The 26850-nt window shown below is 42.1% G+C and overlaps 1 protein-coding gene across 2 annotated transcripts in view; it reads left to right on the top strand.

The window, feature by feature from the left end:
* The window catches only part of LOC124607020 (protein alan shepard), a 417851-nt gene that overhangs the window by 284488 nt on the left and 106513 nt on the right, over window positions 1-26850 (top strand). The window lies entirely within an intron of this gene.

The raw sequence follows: 26850 nt of genomic DNA, 5'->3' as shown, positions 1-26850 counted from the left end.
AGGTCTACAATTACCTTCTTAACCAGAATATGGTATGTGTTCTGTTTGTCTGTCTGAGATGATATCATTTTAGGTGTGCTCCTTATCAGTACCACATTGTGAAATACTTTTAGTGGTGTGTCACATTTTATATGAAAGCTAGATATCTTGCATAAGAAAATGTATTGTTTCACAAGCACATTTATTTCCTGGACCTGATTTTCTGTAAAATATTAGTTCCATGATGTTCTTAACTGACAGTTCAGATAGTTGGTGAGATATTGATCAACTGAATACCACATCCCAAACCAACTGAAGCCTTCTTTCCTTGTTATTATGTGTCCCAAAATTCTGATTTTGATACTTGTAATTATGCTATCTCATAAACTTAACACCTGTTTGACAGTACTGTTCTTTTGTACCTTGTTTCATGAAATACTACAGGCAGAACATAGCAACCACCTCAAGTGTCTTGGTGCTTAAATAGCTTCAGTTAGTTACAGCCATTGCACATCTGTCCCTCTTCTAGACTGTTACAATCCATTCCATTCACACGTGCTATAAGGCATGCAGCCATTTTGTGGAGACTTAGATAGTTTTTAACATTGTATGTTATCGTAAAATAAAGAACAACTCGCTTCAGTCACAATCACGATTTTATTTCAATGCACGATGCATTTTGAGTCCTGAGGGCTCATCTTCAGGTGCTTTGACAGTCTGCATCCTTTCTTTTTTCAGATTTAGGTTAATTCTAGTCATGGTACTATTACAATGGTATATAATAAAGTGCCACATTGTGAATATAATTTTACAAAATGAATACAAATTTAAAAATAACTTACTGTTCACAGTGGTGGATACATGGTATCTCACCACTCACAGTATGAGTTTATGTACGTTGTACCCTTTTTGTCCTGCAGCACATTTTATAGTCACAAGTCAAAAACAATGCAAAACATTTCATTTGTAAATACGCTGCATTTCTAAAAATAACAGGTGTTATTATTTCAAAGAAGAGAAAAAGCTGTTACATTATTAGTGTTACAGTTTTTACATATGCAGCGAGTATTGACACATGGACGTGGGTGGGTAGTTCACTCAAAACATACACTTTGTGACTGTTGATAAATGCATTACAGAAAACATTCACATACAGTATACCACTAACACAGAAAGGCACTACAGTCTCACTACATTTTCTCTCTCTCTCTCTCTCTCTCTCTCTCTCTGACACACAAACAAACACAAACATACACACAAAATTCAAGCTTTCACAACAAACGGTTGCTTCATCAGGAAAGAGGGAAGGAGAGGGAAAGACGAAAGGATGTGGGTTTTAAGGGAGAGGGTAAGGAGTCATTCCAATCCCGGGAGCGGAAAGACTTACCTTAGGGGGAAAAAAGAACAGGTATACACTCGCGCGCACGCACACACACATATCCATCGGCACATACAGACACAAGCAGACATTTGTAAAGGCAAAGAGTTTGGGCAGAGATGTCAGTCGAGGCGGAAGTAAAGAGGCAAAGATGTTGAAAGAAAGGTGAGGTATGAGTGGCGGCAACTTAAAATTAGCGGAGGTTGAGGCCTGGCGGATAACGAGAAGAGAGGATATACTGAAGGGCAAGTTCCCATCTCCGGAGTTCTGACAGGTTGGTGTTAGTGGGAAGTATCCAGATAACCCACACGGTGTAACACTGTGCCTAGATGTGCTGGCCGTGCACCAAGGCATGTTTAGCCACAGGGTGATCCTCATTACCAACAAACACTGTCTGCCTGTGTCCATTCATGCGAATGGACAGTTTGTTGCTGGTCATTCCCACATAGAATGCGTCACAGTGTAGGCAGGTCAGTTGGTAAATCACGTGGGTGCTTTCACATGTGGCTCTGCCTTTGATCATGTACACCTTCTGGGTTACAGGACTGGAGTAGGTGGTGGTAGGAGGGTGCATGGGACAGGTTTTACACCGGGGGGCGGTTACAAGGGTAGGGACCAGAGGGTAGGGAAGGTGGTTTGGGGATTTCATAGGGATGAACTAAGAGGTTACGAAGGTCAGGTGGACGGCGGAAACACACTCTTGATGGAGTGGGGGGGATTTCATGAAGGATGGATCTCATTTCAGGGCAGGATTTGAGGAAGTCGTATCCCTGCTGGAGAGCCACATTCAGTGTCTGATCCAGTCCCGGAAAGTATCCTGTCACAAGTGGGGCACTTTTGGGGTTCTTCTGTGGGAAGTTCTGGGTTTGAGAGGATGAGGAAGTGGCTCTGGTTATTTGCTTCTGTACCAGGTCGGGAGGGTAGTTGCGGGATGCGAAAGCTGTTGTCAGGTTGTTGGTGTAATGGTTTAGGGTTTCCAGACTGGAGCAGATTCGTTTGCCACGAAGACCTAGGCTGTAGGGAAGGGACCGTTTGATGTGGAATGGGTGGCAGCTGTCATAATGGAGGTACTATTGCTTGTTGGTGGGTTTGATGTGGACGGACGTGTGAAGTTGGCCATTGGACAGATGGAGGTCAACGTCAAGGAAAGTGGCATGGGATTTAGAGTTGGACCAGGTGAATCTGATGGAACCAAAGGAGTTGAGGTTGGAGAGGAATTTCTGGAGTTCTTCTTCACTGTGAGTCCAGATCATGAAGATGTCATCAATAAATCTGTACCAAACTTTGGGTTTGCAAGCCTGGGTAACCAAGAAGGCTTCCTCTAAGCGACCCATGAATAGGTTGGCGTATGAGGGGGCCATGCTGGTACCCATTGCTGTTCCCTTTAATTCTTGGTATGTCTGGCCTTCAAAAGTGAAAAAGTTGTGGGTCAGGATGAAGCTGGCTAAGGTAATGAGGAAAGAGGTTTTAGGTAGGGTGGCAGGTGATCGGCGTGAAAGGAAGTGCTCCATCGCAGCGAGGCCCTGTACATGCGGAATATTTGTGTATAAGGAAGTGGCATCAATGGTTACAAGGATGGTTTCCGGGGGTAACAGACTGGGTAAGGATTCCAGGCGTTCGAGAAAGTGGTTGGTGTCTTTGATGAAGGATGGGAGACTGCATGTAATGGGTTGAAGGTGTTGATCTACATAGGCAGAGATACGTTCTGTGGGGGCTTAGTAACCAGCTACAATGGGGCGGCCGGGATGATTGGGTTTGTGAATTTTAGGAAGAAGGTAGAAGGTAGGGGTGCGGGGTGTTGGTGGGGTCAGGAGGTTGATGGAGTCAGGTGAAAGGTTTTGTAGGGGGCCTAAGGTTCTGAGGATTCCTTGAAGCTCTGCCTGGACATCGGGAATGGGATTACCTTGGCAAACTTTGTATGTGGTGTTGTCTGAAAGCTGACGTAGTCCCTCAGCCACATACTCCCGACGATCAAGTACCACAGTCGTGGAACCCTTGTCCGCCGGAAGAATCAAGATGGATCGGTCAGCCTTCAGATCACGGATAGCCTGGGCTTCAGCAGTGGTGATGTTGGGAGTAGGATTAAGTTTTTTTAAGAAGGATTGAGATGCAAGGCTGGAAGTCAGAAATTCCTGGAAGGTTTGGAGAGGGTGATTTTCAGGAAGAGGAGGTGGGTCCCGCTGTGACGGAGGACGGAACTGTTCCAGGCAGGGTTCAATTTGGGTAGTGTCGTGGGGAGCCTGATGTCCAGGCAGAGCTTCAAGGAATCCTCAGAACCTTAGGCCCCCTACAAAACCTTTCACCTGACTCCATCAACCTCCTAACCCCACAGACACCCTGCACCCCTACCTTCTACCTTCTTCCTAAAATTCACAAACCCAATCATCCCGGCCGCCCCATTGTAGCTGGTTGCCAAGCCCCCACAGAACGTATCTCTGCCTGCGTAGATCAACACCTTCAACCCATTACATGCAGTCTCCCATCCTTCATCAAAGACACCAACCTCTTTCTCGAACGCCTGGAATCATTACCCAATCTGTTACCCCCGGAAACCATCCTTGTAAACATTGATGCCACTTCCTTATACACAAATATTCCGCATGTCCAGGGCCTCGCTGCAATGGAGCACTTCCTTTCATGCCGATCACCTGCCGCCCTACCTAAAACCTCTTTCCTCATTACCTTAGCCAGCTTCATCCTGACCCACAACTTTTTCACTTTTGAAGGCCAGACATACCAACAATTAAAGGGAACAGCAATGGGTACCAGGATGGCCCCCTCATACGCCAACCTTTTCATGGGTCACTTAGAGGAAGCCTTCTTGGTTACCTGGGCCTGCCAACACAAAGTTTGGTACAGATTTATTGATGACATCTTCATGATCTGGACTCACAGTGAAGAAGAACTCCAGAATTTCCTCTCCAACCTCAACTCCTTTGGTTCCATCAGATTCACCTGGTCCTACTCCAAATCCCATGCCACTTTCCTTGACGTTGACCTCCACCTGTCCAATGGCCAGCTTCACACGTCCGTCCACATCAAACCCACCAACAAGCAACAGTACCTCCATTATGACAGCTGCCACCCATTCCACATCAAACGGTCCCTTCCCTACAGCCTAGGTCTTCGTGGCAAACGAATCTGCTCCAGTCTGGAATCCCTGAACCATTACACCAACAACCTGACAACAGCTTTCGCATCCAGCAACTACCCTACCGACCTGGTACAGAAGCAAATAACCAGAGCCACTTCCTCATCCTCTCAGACCCAGAAACTCCCACACAAGAACCACAAAAGTGCCCCACTTGTGACAGGATACTTTCCGGGACTGGATCAGACTCTGAATGTGGCTCTCCAGCAGGGATACGACTTTCTCAAATCCTGCCCTGAAATGAGATCCATCCTTCATACCCCACTCCACCAAGAGTGCCTTTCCGCTGTCCACCTAACCTTCGTAACCTCTTAGTTCATCCCTATTAAATCCCCAAACCTTCTTCCCTACCCTCTGGCTCCTACCCTTGTAACCGCCCCTGGTGTAAAACCTGTTCCATGCACCCTCCCGTCACCACCTACGCCAGTCCTGTAACCCGGAAGGTGTACACGATCAAAGGCAGAGCCACGTGTGAAAGCACCCACGTGATTTACCAACTGACCTGCCTACACTGTGACGCATTCTATGTGGGAATGACCAGCAACAAACTGTCCATTCGCATGAATGGACACAGGCAGACAGTGTTTGTTGGTAATGAGGATCACCCTGTGGCTAAACGTGCCTTGGTGCACGGCCATCACATCTTGGCACAGTGTTACACCATCCGGGTTACCTGGATACTTCCCACTAACACCAACCTATCTGAACTCCGGAAATGGGAACTTGCTCTTCAATATATCCTCTCTTCCCGTTATGCACCAGGCCTCAATCTCCGCTAATTTCAAGTTGCTGCCACTCATACCTCACCTGTCATTCAACAACATCTTTGCCTCTGCACTTCCGCCTCGACTGACATCTCTGCCCAAACTCTTTGCCGTTTAATATGTCTGCTTGTGTCTGTATATGTGTGGATGGATATGTGTGTGTGTGCGAGTGTATACCCGTCCTTTTTCCCCCCTAAGGTAAGGCTTTCCGCTCCCGGGATTGGAATGACTCCTTACCCTCTCCTTTAAAACCCACATCCTTTCATCTTTCCCTCTCCTTCCCTCTCTCCTGACGAAGCAACCGTTGGTTGCGAAAGCTAGAATTTTGTGTGTATGTATGTGTCTGTTTGTGTTTCTATAGACCTGCCAGTGCTTTCGTATGGTAAGTCACATCATCTTTGTTTATAAATATATTTTTCCCGCGTGGAATGTTTCTGTTTCCCTAAAATATATATATATATATATATATATATATATATATATATATATAAACACACACGAGGGCAGTTCAATAAGTAATGCAACACATTTTTTTTTTTTTTTTTTTTTTTTTTTTTTTTTTTTTTTTTCTGAAACAGGGGTTGTTTTATCCAGCATTGAAATACACCAGGTTATTCCCCAATCTTTTAGCTACACAACACTATTTTTCAACGTAATCTCCATTCAGTGCTACAGCCTTACGCCACCTTGAAATGAGGGCCTGTATGCCTGCACGGTACCATTCCACTGGTCGATGTCGCAGCCAACGTCGTTCTGCATCAATAACTTCTTCATCATCTGCGTAGTGCCTCCCACGGATTGCGTCCTTCATTGGGCCAAACATATGGAAATCCGACGGTGCGAGATCGGGGCTGTAGGGTGCATGAGGAAGAACAGTCCACTGAAGTTTTGTGAGCTCCTCTCGGGTGCGAAGACTTGTGTGAGGTCTTGCGTTGTCATGAAGAAGGAGAAGTTCGTTCAGATTTTTGTGCCTAAGAACACGCTGAAGTCGTTTCTTCAATTTCTGAAGAGTAGCACAATACACTTCAGAGTTGATCGTTTGACCATGGGGAAGGACATCGAACAGAATAACCCCTTCAGCGTCCCGGAAGACTGTAACCATCACTTTACCGGCTGAGGGTATGGCTTTAAACTTTTTCTTGGTAGGGGAGTGGGTGTGGCGCCACTCCATTGATTGCCGTTTTGTTTCAGGTTCGAAGTGATGAACCCATGTTTCATTGCCTGTAACAATCTTTGACAAGAAATTGTCACCCTTAGCCACATGACGAGCAAGCAATTCCGCACAGATGGTTCTCCTTTGCTCTTTATGGTGTTCGGTTAGACAACGAGGGACCCAGCGGGAACAAACCTTTGAATATCCCAACTGGTGAACAATTGTGACAGCACTACCAACAGAGATGTCAAGTTGAGCACTGAGTTGTTTGATGGTGATCCGTCGATCATCTCGAACGAGTGTGTTCGCACGCTCCGCCATTGCAGGAGTCACAGCTGTGCACGGCCGGCCCGCATGCAGGAGATCAGACAGTCTTGCTTGACCTTGCGGCGATGATGACACACGCTTTGCCCAACGACTCACCGTGCTTTTGTCCACTGCCAGATCACCGTAGACATTCTGCAAGCGCCTATGAATATCTGAGATGCCCTGGTTTCCGCCAAAAGAAACTCGATCACTGCCCGTTGTTTGCAACGCACATCCGTTACAGACACCATTTTAACAGCTCCGTCCAGCGCTGCCACCTGTCGGAAGTCAATGAAACTATACGAGACGAAGCGGGAATGTTTGAAAATATTCCACAAGAAATTTCCGGTTTTTTCAACCAAAATTGGCCGAGAAAAACAATGTGTTGCATTACTTATTGAACTGCCCTCGTATTTTCAAAGATGCTGTAACTTACCAAATGAAAGCGTTGGTATGTTGATAGAGACAATAACACAAACACACACACACACACACACACACACACACACACACACTCTGTCGCGTCCCAAGTGTGGGTATTGCGAGGGATTGAGCGACACGGTTTGTGGATGGGATTTAGCCGGTTGACCTTAATGAGAGGGAGACTTTTTGATCTGGCTAAGATGTAGAAATCCCTGGTGTGAATTAAAGTCTTGATAACTTTAACAAATTGCAGTTTATTCTGAATGAATACAGCTCACCCTAACTGCGTGGTGATTGCATTCACAGGAAGGCCAAGTCTAATACAGAGACGGTGACTGACTCCACCGTTCCGACTGCCTACTAGAAGCTCTGCAATATTTCCTAGCACCCTACATTAGAGTCCCGCGGCTACGCCATAACGCTCTTCAGCGACTATCTCCGGCTGCCTGCCTACAGCTTGTTCCTCAGCCCATGTCGGCTGCTGCTACCACTCTCTAACTACTCGACAAGAAGACGACAAGACAAGACAAGACAAGACAAGACTAGACTCTCAGAGTGGCATGCTCTCGGGTTTTGTTAGCGTTTTCCCTTCGACCCCGCTAGAGGTTGGCATGACGTAGTGTCGAAGGCAACTTGTCCTTATTTGGTATTGTTAAAGCATTATTGTTGCTATTGTTCTTCAGAGGCTGAGTGGAGGGATAGAGGCGCCTCTCCGTATATGGTCACACACTGCGTCCTGAGCCCTTCATTGGCTCCTCATGACGTAGCGCTGTTCCCACCAAGGGCCCTCTTTCTTTCTCTCTCCATTCCCAGACCTCTCTCTCTAGCCAGGAATACTTTCTGTTGATACTTCTTAATTGATTGCTTATCATGAGTCCCTACACAGACCTTCGTTTGTATCTGCTGGCTGTTTGCTTTCTTATCAAGCGCCGCTGCCCAACAGTTTGACTGCCGCCTCGGCTGACCCTTCAGCCACGCCTGGCATACAGCGCTACAACTTTAACTTCTTTCTGCGTACTATTCTCAAGTACTGCAATTAGACTTGGCTTGTTCCTGCGGTTACAACACCTCCCCCGCCAGGGAAATTGGCGTTACTCCTCAGAGTAGCGTCAATTGTGATTCTCTCATTTTATTTGCTTACATCTTCTTTTGTTACATCAACACTTCACATGTTTTCTTTTTCTTATTTATACATTCGGTACACTTAATTCCATTAACTTCTTTGTTAGACACAATACATTTATCAATGTACAAATTTTTTTTTTTTTTTTTTTTCAGATGATTGATACAATAACAATCAGGATACATTTTTAAAAGCATTGATACAAAATACCATTTTCATTCAACATTTGTAATTACAAGTATGTACAGTTTCATAAGACATGGACAAAACACTAAAATTGATTACACCTTTTTATAAGACAGTTTTCATATATTTTGTCTTTTGATTTTACTTAACACCTGTTTCTGAACAGAACTGACTCTTCTTGGTTTTTCCCACATCTTTCATATATTACTACATCTTCAGTTTCTTTATTAGCTTGTCTTCTGCTTAAGTTAGTCTCTGAGTATTGATTTACTATGGTGTTTCTTATACATACTTTACCACAACAGTTATTATTGTCAAAGTACTTCCATAAACTTTTGAAGCATTCTTTACAGCATCTACAATTTTTACAACAACATGGTATTACAATAAAAATGACTATTGCTATAGCTACGTATGTAGTTATTGAGTAATGTGTAAAATATCTGGAATATTTCAGTTCTTCCTCCTGCCTTTCTGCCATTCGCTGGACATCATCCAGTCTTTTCCCAGCGACTTTCAAATCGTCTAATTGTGTTACTACCTGCTCCAGTGGTAAAGCTAACGTTAGCATTGAGACATTTTTCTTTTCTTCGTTTACAACACAACAGTCAAATTCTAAATTAATTTGAGGTATTATATCTTTCTTTGTTACGTTACTATGAATTATTCTATCTGTTTGTATGAACACTCTCGTTCCATCCCCTTTACATTTACTATAAAAACTTATCTTTCCTACCCCTTTCATTAATAAGTCCTTCGGGGGTTCCTTTCCACGTAATACTGTTAGTCCTTTTTCCTTAGGAGCTACATATAGCCATTCGTTACTGTTTAGATGGGTCCAAAGGCTCTGATTCAGTGCGACTATTTTTCGCACACAATCTTCCGGAATTTCTCTTACCGGTTGTAACAATTTGGCTTCGCATTCCTCATGGTCAAATGGCGATAGCAATGCGAATGACTGTCAGCACAGTCTTCTATTCTTACTCAGTTCTTTACATTTTAGATCATCCGCAGAAAGTTTCATGTACTGCCTTTTGGATTCATCTATCAGTAGAAAGTCTTTCTCTGGCTCTATGTATACGTACCTTCCTTTCATATCTGGGATCTGTTTTGGTAATGGGAGAACTCTGTACAGATTATAATTATTATTATCTATTAAAGGAATATTAATTACATACCCTAGTATGCTACCGGAAATGAAAACATCTAAATCAATTATTCTTAACAAGAGGTAGCCTGACGACTCCGCGAGAGGAACAGGAAACTTGACGTCCTTTAATTCGTCTCGTATTAAACTTAGATATTTCACAATTTGAACTGGATTAATGATGTGAGGCTGCAGTATTCCCTTTTGACCATTTACAATGGCATTTATCATCTGCTCGTATTCCTCTTCGATTTGGCCAAACACTGCCGCTAACTGTAATACTTGTTCCGTTACAGTGGCAAAAGATGCTACTCGTTTGAAACCCGTATCTGTTTCCTTCACATATTCCTTCATGAACCTTTCTTGTCTCTGCATGCCTGTCCTTAGAATGTGTTCATTTGAGTCTAGTGTATATACTGTTCTGTTTACTCCCGCTAATGTAGCCCTTACCACTGCCACCTGCTCCTTAGTTAACCTCAGCAACCCTTCAGAGTTCCTCTCCATAGTGTCTATTCTGTCTTTATAGTACGCTGCGTCTGCTTCGTCCAATGTTCCGAACAGTATCTTACTTACCTGTCCGACGAAGTTGAATACTCCTCTCTTTCTTCTGGTTTCGTGTTTTGTGAGTTGCTGTACGAGTTACTGCAGACCTGTAATCTTTTCCACGTGATGTGTAACTTGCTGTTCTAGTACTCTACATTCTATTAATCCTACATTTAATTGTTTCAATGTGTCACGGCACCTCTGTACCGCTGCCTTACCGTACCTCTCTTCTTTCTGAAATCTTTCTGTTATTACCTCTAAGTTAACATATGTGACTATTCTCCATGTGGTACTGTATATTTCTACTTGTCCTACGTTATCACAATATAGTCCTGATGAACTTGATATTGGGGTCACTTTGAAATCATTCGTTTCGTATCCTGATGCAACGAAGCTATATGTTGTTATCACTATAATGAGTTGCACAACTTGCCACTTGAGTGCCATACCGGAAATTTAAAGGAACTGTTTCAGCCTGTTGGCATGTACTTTTGTTTCCTTATTTCTTTTAACTCTTATAACTATGTTTGGATCTTCCACTTTTAACACTTCAAATGGACCTCTCCATTGCGAATCTAGTTTCCGAGATCTACCACGTCTCACTGATTCGTCGTGTAATAACGCCTTGTCCCCTACATTGAATTCTTTTGGGTTCTGCTTCAAATCATACTGTCCTTTACTGATTACCTTATTCCTTATAATAGAATCCCTAGCCACTCCGTGGGCTTCCTGCATTCTTGCTCTTAGCTTATTGACATACGAATCATAATCGTAACTTACCTGTGGTGTTTCTTGCTGCAGTACCCCTGGTATGTTAACCTTCCTTCCGTCAGTACCCCTGGTATGTTAACCTTCCTTCCGTAAATTAACTCGAATGGTGTATAACCTGTGCTGCTGTGTGGTGTAGTGTTGAACACAAAAATTGCATACGGCACCCATTTGTCCCATGAACTTTGATCTCCTGTTACAAAGTGTCTGAGATATTCTACAATTGTTCTATGACTCCTTTCTAGAGCACCATTTGACTCAGGGTGGTATGCTGTGGTATTTATACGTTTTACCTTCAACAATTTACATACACTCTTAAACACGTCACTCAGAAAATTCGATCCTTGGTCTGTTAACAAAACTGAAGGAATCCCATATCTTAGTACTATGTTTTCTACAAATGCTTCCACTACTGTTTCAGCGTCTTGCTTGTCAATCGGGACTGCTACGGTGAATTTGCTCAGATTGTCTTGGAATGTTAGCATGTATCTTTTCCCTGTACTAGATACATCTAGTGGACCCACTATATCCATTGCACATTTTGCAAATACTGTTTCAGCTGTGTCTGTAATTTCTAGGGGCATCCTTGCTTTCATCTGTGTGTTTTTGTTCTTTTGACATGATGGACACTTCCTAATATAATTTTCAATGACCTGCTTCATTCCGCGCCACTGCTTGTACGCTTTTATCCTTTCGAATGTTCTATGCATTCCTTGGTGCCCTCCCAAGGGATTATCGTGCATCTCTTTTAATATACTCTCCTTTTCTTCGGGGCTAATTTCCTCACTACTATTTGTTTCCTGGTCTATCTCACCTGACACTTGTGCTTGACGCACATTTACGGAACTCTGTTCCGCCTTTGCTTGTGCTACGGAGGTTCTTTCTGCCTCCGCATTTCGCTTTGAATCTCTCTCTTCCTTTCCTTCGTGCCTTATCCGGCTTAACGCATCCGCATTACTGTTTAGCCTTCCTGGCTTATATACTACCTAGTAGTTGTACTCTTTGAGCTTCAGTCTCCACTTTAGGAGCCTCGAACTCGGATCCTTCACACTAAATATCCATGTTAGTGGCTTATGGTCTGTCACCACTGTGAATTTTCGCCCATACATGTATGGTCTAAACTGCTTTACCGCGTACACTATAGCCAACAACTCTTTTTCCGATGTGCTCTAGTACAGTTCTGCTTTGTTCAGTGCTCTGGATGCATATGCAATCGGCAAGTCTTTGCCAATCTTTTTCCCCTGCGATAACATGGCGCCCAACGCTGCGTTACTCGCATCCATTTTGATTATAAATGGTTTCGTGAAGTCAGGGTATTGAAGTAAAGGAGGATTCACTAATTTCTCTTTCAGTTCCTCGAACGCATTGTTCTGTCATTCTCTCCATTGGTACTCTATTCCTTTCTTTAAGAGCTCATGGAGAGGTTTCGCAATTTTGCTGAAATTTGCAATGAAACGTCGATAGTACCCTATCAATCCTAGAAACCCTTTTAGCTCTTTTGTTGTTCTCGGCTGTGGGAAGAACTTCACCGTCTCCACCTTTGCCATATCCGGTGATATTCCCTTGTCCGTGATACAATGACCTAGGAAGATTACCTCCTTCCTCAGGAATTCACACTTGTCTGGTTGCAACTTCAAATTGTGCTCTTGCAACCTGTCAAATATTTCCCGGAGTTTTTCGTTATGCTCCTGCAGGTTTTTCCCATAACATACTATGTCGTCCAAACAGACAAAACATTTCACACGTTGCAAACCTGCCAAGACTGTGTTCATCAATCTCTGGAAACATCCTGGGGCTCCCTTCAGTCCCATCGGCATTCTTTTGTATTCGTAATGTTGATAGTTTGAGCTGAATGCCGTTTTCTCTCTGTCCTCATCCGTCAATATTTGATGTTACCCGCTTGTGAGGTCAAGCGTCGAGAAGTACTTGGCTTGCCCTAATTGATCCAGGATATCACAGATATTCGGTAGTGGAAATGCATCGCCTACCGTGACGTCATTTAATTGACGGTAGTCCACTACGATTCTTCATTTCTGCTTGCCACTGGCATCTAACTTCTTTGGAACTAACAGTAATGGTGCCTTCCATGCGCTCTTGCTTTCGACAATTATGTCATCCTTCAGCATCTGTTCTATTTGCTCTTTTAGCACTTCCTTTTGTGCTTCAGGGATCCTGTACGGTCTAGCGTTCACTACCTTTCCCGCGTGTTCCGACGCAATCGGTATTATCTGTTTCACTGCAGAAGTATAGGACAGTTTGTCCCCTGGTAGATGAAATACATCTCTGTACTCCGTGCAGACCTCTGCTAGAGCGCTCTTTTCTTCGACATTCAAATGATCCATTCTGAGTTGCCTTCGCAACACACTAGCACGACTTTCCGTCTTACCTACTGCATCAGTGCTACATTTTACTTCGCGTACTTTCGCTATTCTTTCTAATTCTTCTGTTATTAATCTGACATTTCCTAGTCGAACTCTGTCCTCTGACACGTTCAATGCACTTACTTTGCATTTCCCATTTCACACTTTTACTAAGGACTCAGGTATATGCACCCCTTGTGCAATCTCCTGCCTTGGTATGACCATTTCTTTTTCGATTCCCCGTGGTACCTTTCCGTCCACTTTCAACAACATTGTTCTTTCTTCCCGGGGCCCTATCTCCCCGTCTATTTCTGAATCTGCTTCTATCTCTTGTCCCTTTGGTTCTTCCTCTACTACTAAGGGTATATCTCGACCTTTTAGCCGCATTACTTTACCGGCATAGTCCAGCTTGACTCTATGCTCTGTTAAGAAATTTCTTCCTATCAGTCCGTCATACAGAATGTCTAGACCTCTACCGTACACGTGAAATTTCTGTCTCACCTTTTCACATCCGTCTATACTTAAGTGTATTTGTACCGTGCCTGTTGTGCTAACGGCTTCACTCGTTACACCTTTTAACCGAAGCCTTTCTGCTTCATTGATTCCAAGCATACTCTTTACTGGAATACTCGTCCTCTTTAGCAAACACAATTGTGCTCCTGTGTCTATTAGTAGCTTCAAATACTTCTTTAACTCTATGCAGTACAATACTACCACGTCGTTTTCTGTTGCACAGTCGATTACCCTCACTGTGGGTTTACCTATCGCAACAAGGCCCGACTGCGCGGCCTTGCCGCCTCTTAGTTTCCCTGTACCACATTTCCTGTTTTACTCGATACTGGCACCCTGCCTTTTCTCCAGGCGTGCCAGCACCCTTCGTGGCAATCTTTCGTGTAGTGGCTCTGCCGCTTACACTCAAAACATGCAACATCTTTTGCTCTCGTACACGGAACTCCGCAGTTCCCTGGTAAATTACACTGTGGGCATCTCCACTCTCGTAACACTCCATTGGTTTCTCTGTGATTTCTTCTGAATTCCCTTACATCTATCGGGTGAACTTGTCTTAACCGCACCCGGCATTCCATGTCTGTGTGTCCCGGCTTGTCACACGCATAGCAAAAGTTTGTAAACTCTTTGCCATCATTGCCCGTACTCTACGCTCTGGCCTGTTTTTCCTACACTTGCTTGCTATGTGGCCTCTCAACCCACAATTGAAACATTTCAACTCTTTAATTTCTCTCGTGTTTTTTACTGCTTCCTTATTTCGAGTGTACGTTACCCTCGGGGCTAGTCCCCGCTCTTTCATGGACAATATCGCACTCTCTTCCTGCAGTGCCAACTCCACTGCTGCTGCCAACGTAATTTCATCGCCTCTGCTTCTCACTATTGTTTGTATTCTATCATTACTTAAACCCTGTATAACGCATGCTCTTCCTAAGGAATCAACCAGTTCTATCGCACCCTTCAAGTTTTCTCTGGCCATAACTCTGTTTATTGCTTCTTGAAAATCTCTCTGCATTTCATCTATTCGGCTTGCCCACATTGCTATTAGTTCCCCTTGTCCCTGTCTTGCTTGGAAAATCTTACATGCATAGTAGTCTATGGTACGCTTACTCGCATAGTTTTCTTCTGAAACGCGTTTCACCTCTTGCCACGTACCTGTGCGTTCACGCACCTGCAATCTCAACCTGGCCTCACCGGTTATCTTTGCTTTAACAAACTTCAATAACGTTTCATGTTCCTCTGGCTTTACTAATTCAAATGCCGCATCTACATTTTCGATAAATTCCCTTAAATCCTTCATATTCCCTTCGAACACTTTTGAAACAATACATAGGGCTTCTTTCACTGACATCTTACCATTAGTGGAGGATGACGCAACTTCATTAGTTTGGCGCATCTTAACTAAGTTAACACTTTACACAACAAAGATACAATATTCTTAAGACAGTTTTACACGTGCCGCTTCTCTTGTGGTGCGCCGTGTGCTCTGTCGATCCGTGTTGTCCCGCGCTGTTCCACGCTCTCTTTGTGCCCGCGCTGCTCCGCGCCGTCTCTGCGCCCGCGCTGCTCCGCGCCGTCTCTGCGCCCGTGCTGCTGCAATGCGCTACCCACCGCTCTGCTGTGCTGTGCCGACCCGGTCACTCTCCTCAGCTGCCGTTGCTACGGCTGCTGCCGCTTCTGCTGCTGCACGGCCCGGACCCTTGGACTCGAACACTGGCTGCTCAGGCACCTCTGTGCCTCGTCGCTCCGCGTCGTGCTGCCACTGTCCTGTGTTGCCCTGCACGCGCAAGGACTACCTTTCTGGACTCTGACGTACTGGTGCTACTAATTCTGAAAGTTGCAAGTTGCCACAACTTCCTGCCAATTGCCACAGTCGCTGTAGCAAAATCTAATTTCTCCTACCTCCTATTTGCCTATGCGCCTTTGTGATAACACCGCACCTGGCAACAGAAGTTTTATTTATGTCGCGTCCCAAGCATGGGTATTGTGAGGGATTGAGCGGCACGGTTTGTGGATGGGATTTAGCCGGTTGACCTTAGTGAGAGGGAGACTTTTTGATCTGGCTAAGATTTAGAAATCCCTGGTGTGAAGGTACGAGGCTAGGAAGGGGTAGAATTAAAGTCTTGATAACTTTAACAAATTGCAGTTTATTCTGAATGAATACAGCTCACTCTAACTGCGTGGTGATTGCATTCACAGGAAGGCCAAGTCTAATACAGAGACGGTGACTGACTCCACCGTTCCGACTGCCTACTAGAAGCTCTGCAATATTTCCTAGCACCCTACGTTGGAGTCCCACGGCTACGCCATAACGCTCTTCAGCGACTATCTCCGGCTGCCTGCCTACAGCCTGTTCCTCAGCCCATGTCGGCTGCTGCTACCACTCTCTAACTACTCGACAAGAAGACGACAAGACAAGACAAGACAAGACAAGACACTCAGAGCAGCGTGCTCTCGGCTTTTATTAGCATTTCCCCTTCAACCCCGCCAGCACTTGGCATGACATAGCGTCGAAGGCAACTTATCCTTATTTGGTATTGTTAAAGCATTGTTATTGCTATTGTTCTTCAGAGGCTGAGTGGAGGGATAGAGGCGCCTCTCCCTATATGGTCACACACCGCGTCCTGAGCCCGTCATTGGCTCCTCATGACGTAGCGCTGTCCCCACCAAGGGCCCTCTTTCTTTCTCTCTCCACTCCCAGACCTCTCTCTCTAGCCAAGAATGCTTTCTGTTGGTACTTCTTAATTGATTGCTTATCATGAGTCCCTACACAGACCTTCATTTGTATCTGCTGGCTGTTTGCTTTCTTATCAAGCGCCGCTGCCCAACAGTTTGACTGCCGCCTCGGCTGACCCTTCGGCCACGCCTGGCGTCCAGCGCTACAACTTTAACTTCTTCCTACGTACTATTGTCAAGGTGTGTGTGTGTGTGTGTGTGTGTGTGTGTGTGTGTGTGTGTACCTGTCCCTTTTTCCCCCTAAGGTAACTCTTTCCGCTCCCGGAATTGGAATGACTCGTTACCCTGTCCCTTAAAACCCACTTCCTTTCGTCTTTCCCTCTCATTCCCTCTTTCCTGATGAAGCAACCGTGGGTTGCGAAAGCTTGAAATGTGTGTGTGTGTGTGTGTGTGTGTGTGTGTGTGTGTGTGTGTGTGTGTGTGTTTGTTAGTTATTGTCTCTATCAACATACCAACGCTTTCGTTTGGTAAGTTACAGCATCTTTGTTTTTAGATATATTTTTCCCACATGGAATGTTTCCATATATAACCAGACAATCCATACAGAGAGCACAAGCATACACTAGAAACCCTCGGTATCTGAGTGCTCTGGCAATGGTCACTGCATTAAGTAAACATAATTGCAACACTTCCCTCAGTGGGCATCACAAGAGAATAACTTATCAGTTTCAAATTGCAATTATACATTATTATACATAAGAACAAAAATGAGACACAACTTAACAGGCAGGTAGTCATCCAACATGAATTGATACTTAATTTAAACCTGACATGTCTCTGAATCTCTTAGTTTTAATACTGGTAAGACCTTCAGTTAAGATGTCTGCAATGTTGTCATTACTTGACATTTACTTAAACTTAAGAAAACCATCCAAGATAGTCTGCCGGACTTTATGATAGTGCACTCTGACACCTACTTTTTGTTGGTAATCTCAGTGGTACCTGTATTGTCAGTATTTGCCTGCAGGGGTAGTCTAACAAATACAGAACACTTAATCTAATTTAAAATATCTACAAACCATTCCATCTCCTTATATGTTTTGAACATTGAAATGTATTTGGCTTGTACTGTGGAGGTGGCTACAATGGATTGCCTTTTACTCTTCCAGCTAACAAAATTGTGTACTCTGCTACAGATTTGCTATCGGCTGGGTCATTTGCCCAGTCAGCATCACTGAATGCTCTAGGATCAGAACAATTGACACTGAAACATAGCCTCAAATCTTTAGTTTGCTGCGTGTAACGAAACACCCATTTTACTCTGGCCCAATCAGAAACAGTTCATTTAAAATTGAACTGACACAACCTTCCTGCAATGAAGGCAGTATCAGGCGAAGTACATATAGATATATAATAGAGGGAAACATTCCACGTGGGAAAAATATGTCTAAAAACAAAGATGATGTGACTTACCAAACAAAAGTGCTGGCAGGTCGATAGACACACAAACAAATACAAACATACACACAAAATTCAAGCTTTCGCAACAGACAGTTGCTTCATCAGGAAAGAGGGAAGGAGAGGGAAAGACGAAAGGATGTGGGTTTTAAGGGAGAGGGTAAGGAGTCATTCCAATCCCGGGAGCGGAAAGACTTACCTTAGGGGGGAAAAAAGGACAGGTATACACTCGCATACACGCACATATCCATCTGCAAATGTCCATCCAAATGTCTGCTTGTGTCTGTGTCGTGCGGATGGATATGTGTGTGTGTGCAAGTGTATACCTGTTCTTTTTTCCCACTAAGGTAAGTCTTTCCACTCCCGGGATTGGAATGACTCCTTACCCTCTCCCTTAAAACCCACATTCTTTCGTCTTTCCCTCTCCTTCCCTCTTTCCTGATGAAGCAACCGTTTGTTGCGAAAGCTTGAATTTTGTGTGTATGTTTGTGTTTGTTTGTGTGTGTATCGACCTGCCAGCACTTTTGCTTGGTAAGTCACATCATCTTTGTTTTTAGAAGTACATATAGATATACACAACAAACAACCCACTACCGTTTACTACTATTTCTGGTCAAATAGCCTGTAATTCTTGTCTTCACCAAATTGGTTGTCATTACATGGTGTAGCTATGCCCTTGCAGTCACACATTTTAAATTCTCTGTGTCTGCGCAATGTAAGTAGTTTGGTTTCATTTCACCTGCCCTTCAGACTGCTCAATGTTAAGTCATTAAATAAACAAGATGTTGTGCATTTCTTTAATGCTAATGTGAGATTTCAAAACCCTTGAATTTTTCAATCCTCTCTTCCTCATCTACTACAGCATCACCACCAGCATGAACCCCAATGACCAAATGTTTATAGAAGAATATACAATGACCCTATTCACATTATTTCAAACCTAACTTTTTCATCACAGAGCAGAAAAAAATGTTCTAATCCTTACCTGCTTGGTGAAGCCACATACAAACTCTTATTCAATAAAAACGCTTTATTCCCCACACTAAACAATTGTGGTTGCTCCATTAAAATGCTGCCATTTATGGGGATATTGAGATAAACAGTTTCTACATCAACTTGTTTGATTTTCCATCCCCCAAGTACTGCAATTGCTATCAAAATCCTCAAGCCACTTCATCTCATTACTGGGCTGTAGCTTTCCCAGTAATGTACTCCAAATATCTTGTTGTAACCCAAAGCTACTAGCATAGCTTTAAATTTAGTAATCTCACCTTCTCTGATTTCACTTTGTAGTAAACACTCACTCAATTCCTATAACACAATCAGCTTTTGATTTGTCAAGAAGTTGCCATGTACTATTGCATTTTAGACTACTCATCTCCAACTCCATGACTGTAGACCACTTGTTCCTGTGAACTGAGGCTAAAGCCTCTTCTGCTGATGTTGGATTAGTTGTTTTCACTTTACACGTGGTAGCAAAAGAAAAGAGACATGAACTGCACGGTTTTCACCAGATGACTATCATAACCCTACTTCACTATTTGCACCAGAAATTTCACTTTCCAACTTGGCATCCCACTCCTCCACTGCTGGTAACTGCACTGCCTTCAGTATGGTTTCCATCTTCTTCTCCAATCTCAGATTTGTTCCCATCTCCTCAGGCAGCTGTTGACTCAACCATATCATCTGCTACAGGTTCTGCACTCCTTGGTGGTCTACTGTCATCATCTCTTGATAGATCAGGAAAGCTCAGCTGCATCATATTGGCATTGTCTGCTGTCACCTCATTGCTCTGTGAATCAGCTGTTACTGTCTGATTACTTCCCCTGGAAAAGTTAGTTCTTTGTTTACTGGAGTTTTCAAAGGGAATACTTTCTCATCAAAGATGACACCTCTTTTCGAAAGGATTTTTCTTTGTCCAGGATTCCACAGACAATATCCTTTTGATCCTGCTTCTACTCAAAAATAAACACATTCTTCTGCCCATTCTCCAAGTTTGTTAGATGTCAATATGCTTCTCCAGACTGTGCAACCAAACACTTTGATCATTTTAAAGCCTTATTTCATAAGTTCTTTCTGCTTCCAGACTTCATACATGTTTTTTCCACCAAGGGATCTTGCTGAGCATGTATTTTGGATGTATCAGGCAAACATCAGAGCTTTTCCCCTAAAGGTATTGGGCAAACCATCTAGGAATATTAGACACTTCACAATGGATGTAAGTGTTTGATTCAGGTGCTCAGATTTTCTATTGGACAGGGAGAGTAAACTGTGCTTTTCCAGTATAATATGCCCTCATCCTTGCACAATTGTTCAGATTTGCTATTGATGTACTCAGTCCCATTTTGCAATTGGAAACTCAGCAGTTTTCTCCCTGTCTCTAACTCTTGTACATCCCTTAAACTCTACAACAGAGTCACACATATCACTTTTTCACTTTAGCCCTTTCACTATGGAATAACTTGAGTGATAACCCAGGTAAGTAGCATAGTAATGTGCTCCACTTAAGGTGGTCTGCCTAATATAACACACATCACCATGTATCAGTTCTAGAACATTTTCAGTAGTAGTTTGGCTTGGTTTGGAAGGCCCTCTTTTCGTTTCTCCTTACACACACACACACACACACACACACACACACACACACACACACACACACACACTTTTTACATTTTTCTTTATACTTAGTGACTCCACATATTTTGGGTGAAGCTTCTCTGTGTCCAAGTCTTTGGCGCCACAAAATTTCTGTCTGTTTGGTGGCTGTTGCTGTATTTTCCACCGTTTGATGTGTTTTGTCATTGTGGAGCATCATTGTATTGTTGTTTGCTTTATAATATTCACAGTGCATTACATAGATATCACTGCCTGATAATTTTCCTCTCAGCACTTCCTTATCACCTATAGACACATTGCCATCACCATTTTTTTGAACTAATGCTCATTCCTTTCTTTTCAACTTGTTTAACAAACAGCAGATTCCCATCCAGTTGTTTCATCAGAAGCACATCTGTTAACAGGATTTATGCACCCCCACGTGACTTTTCTACCTTCGTGACACTTCCTCTGCCAGTAACTGAAGTACTTTCCAATCAGGCACTTTCACTTCTCCAAAGTTTCTCTGCTCTAAGTCCTGTAATATCTCTTGGTGACCAGTCATATGAATCTAGAACCCACAGCTTTCCACCAGCACTTTCTACGTTCTCCACTTTTGGTCACTGTCATGGCCACTGTTTCATCATCTTTCTTTGCACTTGCACTTGAGTGTTCACAGTTTGGATAATTCTTAGCACTGTTGAATTTGCACCCACTTGCCCTGTACGCTGATTTCTTGGGAACATTCTGCTGTCTTAGTGCACTCCCCCCCCCCCCCCCTCTTGTTTTCCATGGAAATATGGGCACTCCTTAACAATGTGAAATGGTTCACCACAGGAGAAATACAGTCTGTTTCTGCTGGCTGTGTTCTTCTCATCTTCTTGGTTTTGTTTACAGTGTTTGTAATGGCACTGGCAAAAGTTGTATTATTTATGACCTCCACCTTGTGTTGCATATGCTTTGGCTTCCTCTCGGCTCTTAGTAGACTTCGAATCTGGTTCCAGGCACTTCTCTTCTAATTCTGGTCTGTTGATGATGAGATCTGTGGTTAATCTGTCTTCATTTTTTTTCTGAACTTCTAATGAGGCCTTCATACTTCTCCAGAGGCAGTCCAAGAAGCATGAAGCCTGCACCTGGTTTGTCATTAAAGGTAAAACCCCGTTGCTTCACTTCTGTTGGCAGCTTATATCCGCATTACATAGTCATTTGTAGTTATATTATCTTCTTTCTTCATAATTACTAACTCCCTCATCTTGCACATAGTGTTAAGTAGGCTGTTGTTGCAGCGTATTTTTTCCAACGTCTCTCACACTTCCTTTGCTAGTTATAGAGTCTCTAGGTAGAATGATGGACGAGGCCCTCTCATTTTTCTCCTTTTTCTCTATGTCCAACTGATGGTAACAGGTTGCAAATCTGGGTTCTATGGCATCCCATGCCTCACGATGTTGTATCAGTGAACAAATATGAATTGAATTGACCATGTGAAATAGTTATTTCTGCGCAGGTGATCGACCTTCACAGATGGTCCCATTATTCGGAATTCTTTCCTTTGTTGTCAGCTAAGGTAAAATGTCAGCTGCATCATCTTCATCAGGTCTTGTACCTCGTGTTCTTTTTTCATCAAATTCAAACATGCTTACTACACCTGTGCATTGGCACATAACTTGGTGTAGTTTTTGTGTGTGCAGTGAGTATTGACACATGGACATGGGTGAGTGATTGAATTAAAACAAACAAACACACACACACACACACACACTGTTACTGCTGATAAACATATTACAGAAAATACACACGTACAATACACAGAATGGCACTACCGTCACACTACATTCTTTCCACACAGATGTTTCTTTCGCACACTACGTGAACTGAACCAAAGAAGCACATACAGAGAAGCGAAGCATGCAGTAGAAACCCTTCGCTTCCAAGTGCTCTGGTAATGGTGTTGAATTCAAGTGATGGTTACTGGATTAAGTAAACATAATTACAAGAGAAAATCAACAAAAAATAAATCTTTGTGAATATGTCAAATGTGAATTATGTTATGGCTGTCCTATTAAGTATTTGTTTCTTTAGGGAAAAATAAAGTTTTAAAACCACTGAAAAAACTGTGGCTGCTAAACTGTTTGTTCATCCATCATTTTTTCTGAAGATTTTTCTTTGTGTAACATTATTTCTAATTGTTCTTGTAGATAAAGTTTTTAGCATGACGTTCTGTGCGGAGCACAGTTAGGCTGTTGTGAATTTTACCTAATCTTTATCTGTTAAGGTACATGTGATTGCCCATTATGGTTCTTTCAAGGTGCTTAAGTCTCAAAGCATCAGTGTTTCTTTGTAACGTGTGGAAAATTCTTCCTGTTTCGCTGTTGTAAAATGCAGGGCAGCTTTTACATTGTTATTTATATATTCCATTATGTTCTGTTGCTTGGGTGTTTGTGTTTGCTGTGTGAGGTAAGTGGTGTTAAAATTTGTTGTTTGTGGGGAATGCTATTTTAATATTGTTGTTTCTAAATATATTATTAATTTTGTGTGAGGCTGTGCCAAAATAGGGAATGCTTGTGAAGAAATGTGTTGTCAGTTTTTCCTACAGCCGGCCGAAGTGGCCGTGTGGCTCTAGGCACTGCAGTCTGGAACCGCGAGACCGCTACGGTCACAGGTTCGAATCCTGCCTCGGGCGTGGATGTGTGTGATGTCCTTAGGTTAGTTAGGTTTAGTTAGTTCTAAGTTCTAGGGGACTAATGATCTCAGAAGTTGAGTCCCATAGTGCTCAGAGCCATTTGAACCATTTTTTTTCCTACAATGTTTTTATTTATGATGTTGGCCTGTATTTTGTTGGATAGTTTGTCAACTGATTTTTCTGAATATCTATTATTTATTGAAATAGCTTTGAATGTATCAATTTCTTGTATTAATGCTGTGGGGTTCAAAGGTAATGTGTGTGTCCTCCTGAACATGGATTGAAATACAGCATAGTTGTGATGATTTGTGTATTGTGATGTCAGTGTAGGCTGGTTTCGGTTAAATGTAAAAATCTGTCTTTGTTGTTTGTTAACAATTGTGAAATCTAAGAAATTTATGGATCAATTGGTTTCATGTTCAGCTGCAAACTTGATTTATTGTGGAGTGAATTGAGTAATGTGAGAAGCTCTTTTCAATCAAATAGGAGAAGAGTGCCATCCACATATCTTCTGTAACAAATTAAGTTTTCAGCAAATTTATTCTTTCCCAAGTGGTTGATGAAGAGCCAACAGGCTTGATGTTTGCTATCTTTAGCTAAGCCTTTTCTCTGTTGGTAGACTTTGTCATTAAGAGAAGCAGTTATGGGATAGTACTTGTTCAACCAGTCTAACCAATTCTGAAATATGTGGTATGGTTAGTTTTTGTATTTGATAAGGTTTTTTCTGATAGTTTCAATTGTCTCCCAGACCGATACGTCTGTGAATAAATTAACAATGTCAAATGAGGCAAATCTGTAGATATTTTTACATCTTTGATGAGTGTTGTTAACTCAGGTGTATTTTTTATCGGGTATGTTGTTTCAAAAGCGTAAAATTGCCAGAGGATATTATTTAATTGTTGGGAAAGTTTGTATACTTGCAGTCGATAATTGGTCTAACTGGAGAGTTAGGCTTGTGTGTCTTTGGTTGTGCTCTAAGTTTGGGGCCAGTGGGGTTCATTAATATGCACCTTTCTACTTGTCTATCAGACAGCAGGAAAGCTACATTGGCTAAGCATTTTCATTATTTTTTTCTACAATTTAGTGGTTGGGTCATGTTTCAATTCAGTAATGTTGTTTATTGAGAAAAAAATTGAATTCAAGTAAGGTAATCCTTTCTGTAAAGGACAACAGTGGAATTTCCCTTATCCACCTTAACAACAGTAGCATAATGTTAGTTGAGTTTTGCTTAATAATTTCATTAATATCGTGTGCTAAGTCAATCTGTTCATTATGGTTCATGTTGGCCATATCAGCATCTTTCTTTGTATTTGCTATGAAGTTTTTTTAAGTTGTTGTAGTTAGAGCTTTCCACACATTACAAAGAACACACTGATGCTTTTAGACTTTATCACTTCACCAAATCCACAATGGCTAACCAAATGTACCTTAACAGACACAGACTAGGTGACAGTCACAGCAGCCTGTACTCCCCACAGAAAACCATGGTAAAAACTTGATCTATGAGAACAATTAGAAATAATATTACACAAAGAAAAATCTTCTGAAAACATATTGAATGAGCAAACAGCTTAGTAGCCCCAGGTTTTTCAGTAATTTTAAAAGTTTATATTTTCCTAAAGAAACAAATACTTAATATTGCAACCATTTGATAACATAATCAACATGTGACATATTCACAAACATTTGTTTTGTAAATGATATCCTGTATAATTAATAATTTAATAGTTTGTATCATCTTTGAAATAACAACACGTTTGTATTTGTAGAAATGCAGCATCTTTACATTTGAAATTCTGTGACTTGTTTTGACTTGGGTTTATAAAAGTCCTGTAGAATGAAAAGTGTATATATGTACATAAACCTTTTTACTGGTACTGTGCTTCAAAAGCTGTATCCACCACTGGAAACAGCATGTTATTTTTCCATTGGTATTGGTTTTGTAATCTTATATTCACAATGTGCCACTTCATTTTGATCTTATCAGGACTAGAATTAATTTAAATCTGGAAAGTAAACCAATGTAGACTGTGAAAGCACCTGCAGGTGAGCCTCCAAGGCTCGAAATGCATCGTGCATTTCAATAAAATAACAGTTGTGACCGAAGGTGGAAGTTCCTTATTTTACAAAAGTTATACAGTTATGGAAGGAACACTGACAGCAATGGGTAAAATTAAATTACAAAAGGATGTCCAAAAAAATAGGTATTCTTTTTTAAAAGCTATATATTTTCAAATTGTTTACAAAACAACCTTATCCCCTTCAAAATACTCTCCATTGAGCTAATGCATTAGTTCCACTGGTGCTTCCACTGTTTCTTGACTTCTTCAGTGTTGTCAAATCAGTGTCCTTTCATGCCCCTTTTCTTGTGAGGAAATAAGAAAGTGTCACACGAAGCCTGGTCAGGCAAGTACAGCGAGTGGGGCTGTGGAACCATGGTGTTTTTTAGCCACAAACTGTCTAACGGATATGGCTTGTGTGTAGATGTGTTGTCGTTGTGCAGGAACCAGTCTCCTGTGTGTCACAAATAGGGTCTTTTTTGACGAACACTGTTGCGCAGTCTCTGATAGTTGATAAATTGTCTTTCGATGGTCTGTGATCACAAGCTCTTGAATTTTTTCAATATTTTCATCAATTCAGGCAGTTGAGTGATGTCCAGAACGAGTTTTGTCATCAATCGACATATTGCCATTTTTAAATCTAGCAAACCACTCGTATACTTGAGTTTTTCCCATAGCGTCATCTTGGTAAACAGTTTACAACATTAAAACAGTTTCAACAATATTTTTATCGAGTAGAAAACAAAATTTCACACTGCACATTGTTCACTTACATTTGCCATAATAAAAAATGAAACAAGAACAAAGCAGTGCTAGCAAAAACAATCACTGAAGATCAACAGAACAAGCCAGGTTGACAACAGAGACAGCACTGAACTGGCTGAGTTGCGCTAAACACATGTAGTGACAGAAATGTATACTACACAAGCTCCACCCACGGCAATGGTATTCTGGTTATTTTTGGGTACATATTATACTTCCAGCCTTTTTTGATTAGTATGAAGTATATTGGATGTAGTGTAAATTCAACATGACCAGCACTGGGAATAAATGTAAGATCCAAAATACTGAGGTTGGAGTACATGCAGTCAACAAGTTTGAGGTCATTGCTTACAGTACTTGCTGAAAGCAGCTAGGTCAGTCACCAAAATATTGTGCAGTAAAATTGAATCTTCAGCCTTCTGGATACACAATAATACATCTTGTGTCAGTTATCTGAGTAATCTCAGGACTGAGAGCATTTTATAAAGTATTGTTCGTAGCAATTAAAAATTTTTGTACAGGGGCAAGCTAAGGTGTGCTAGAGTGGTGAGAGTTAATTTGCTGATTCATTCCTAACTGTATTCTGATGAGCAATTCACAGCCATTCCTGTATACTGCAGTTCACAAATAGTTATTAAATTCTTTCAGTAATGGTTTTTCAGAAGTTAATGAAATTTTTTTCCTCTTCTTCCTTTTATTATTTTATTAAATAATTTTTGGTATTTCATTATATGTATTAAGTTGCATCTGCTTCACTCTGCTGTGGAAAATCTGTTACTAGGTATAAGATGGTACTAATTTTTATACAAATCTAACATTTTCATCAGTTGTTAC

This window comes from Schistocerca americana, chromosome 3 (assembly GCF_021461395.2).
Source record: "Schistocerca americana isolate TAMUIC-IGC-003095 chromosome 3, iqSchAmer2.1, whole genome shotgun sequence".
Classification (NCBI taxonomy): Eukaryota; Metazoa; Arthropoda; class Insecta; order Orthoptera; family Acrididae; genus Schistocerca; species Schistocerca americana.
Note: the sequence above shows the minus strand (reverse complement) of the source record. Positions and strands in the feature narration are given on the sequence as shown.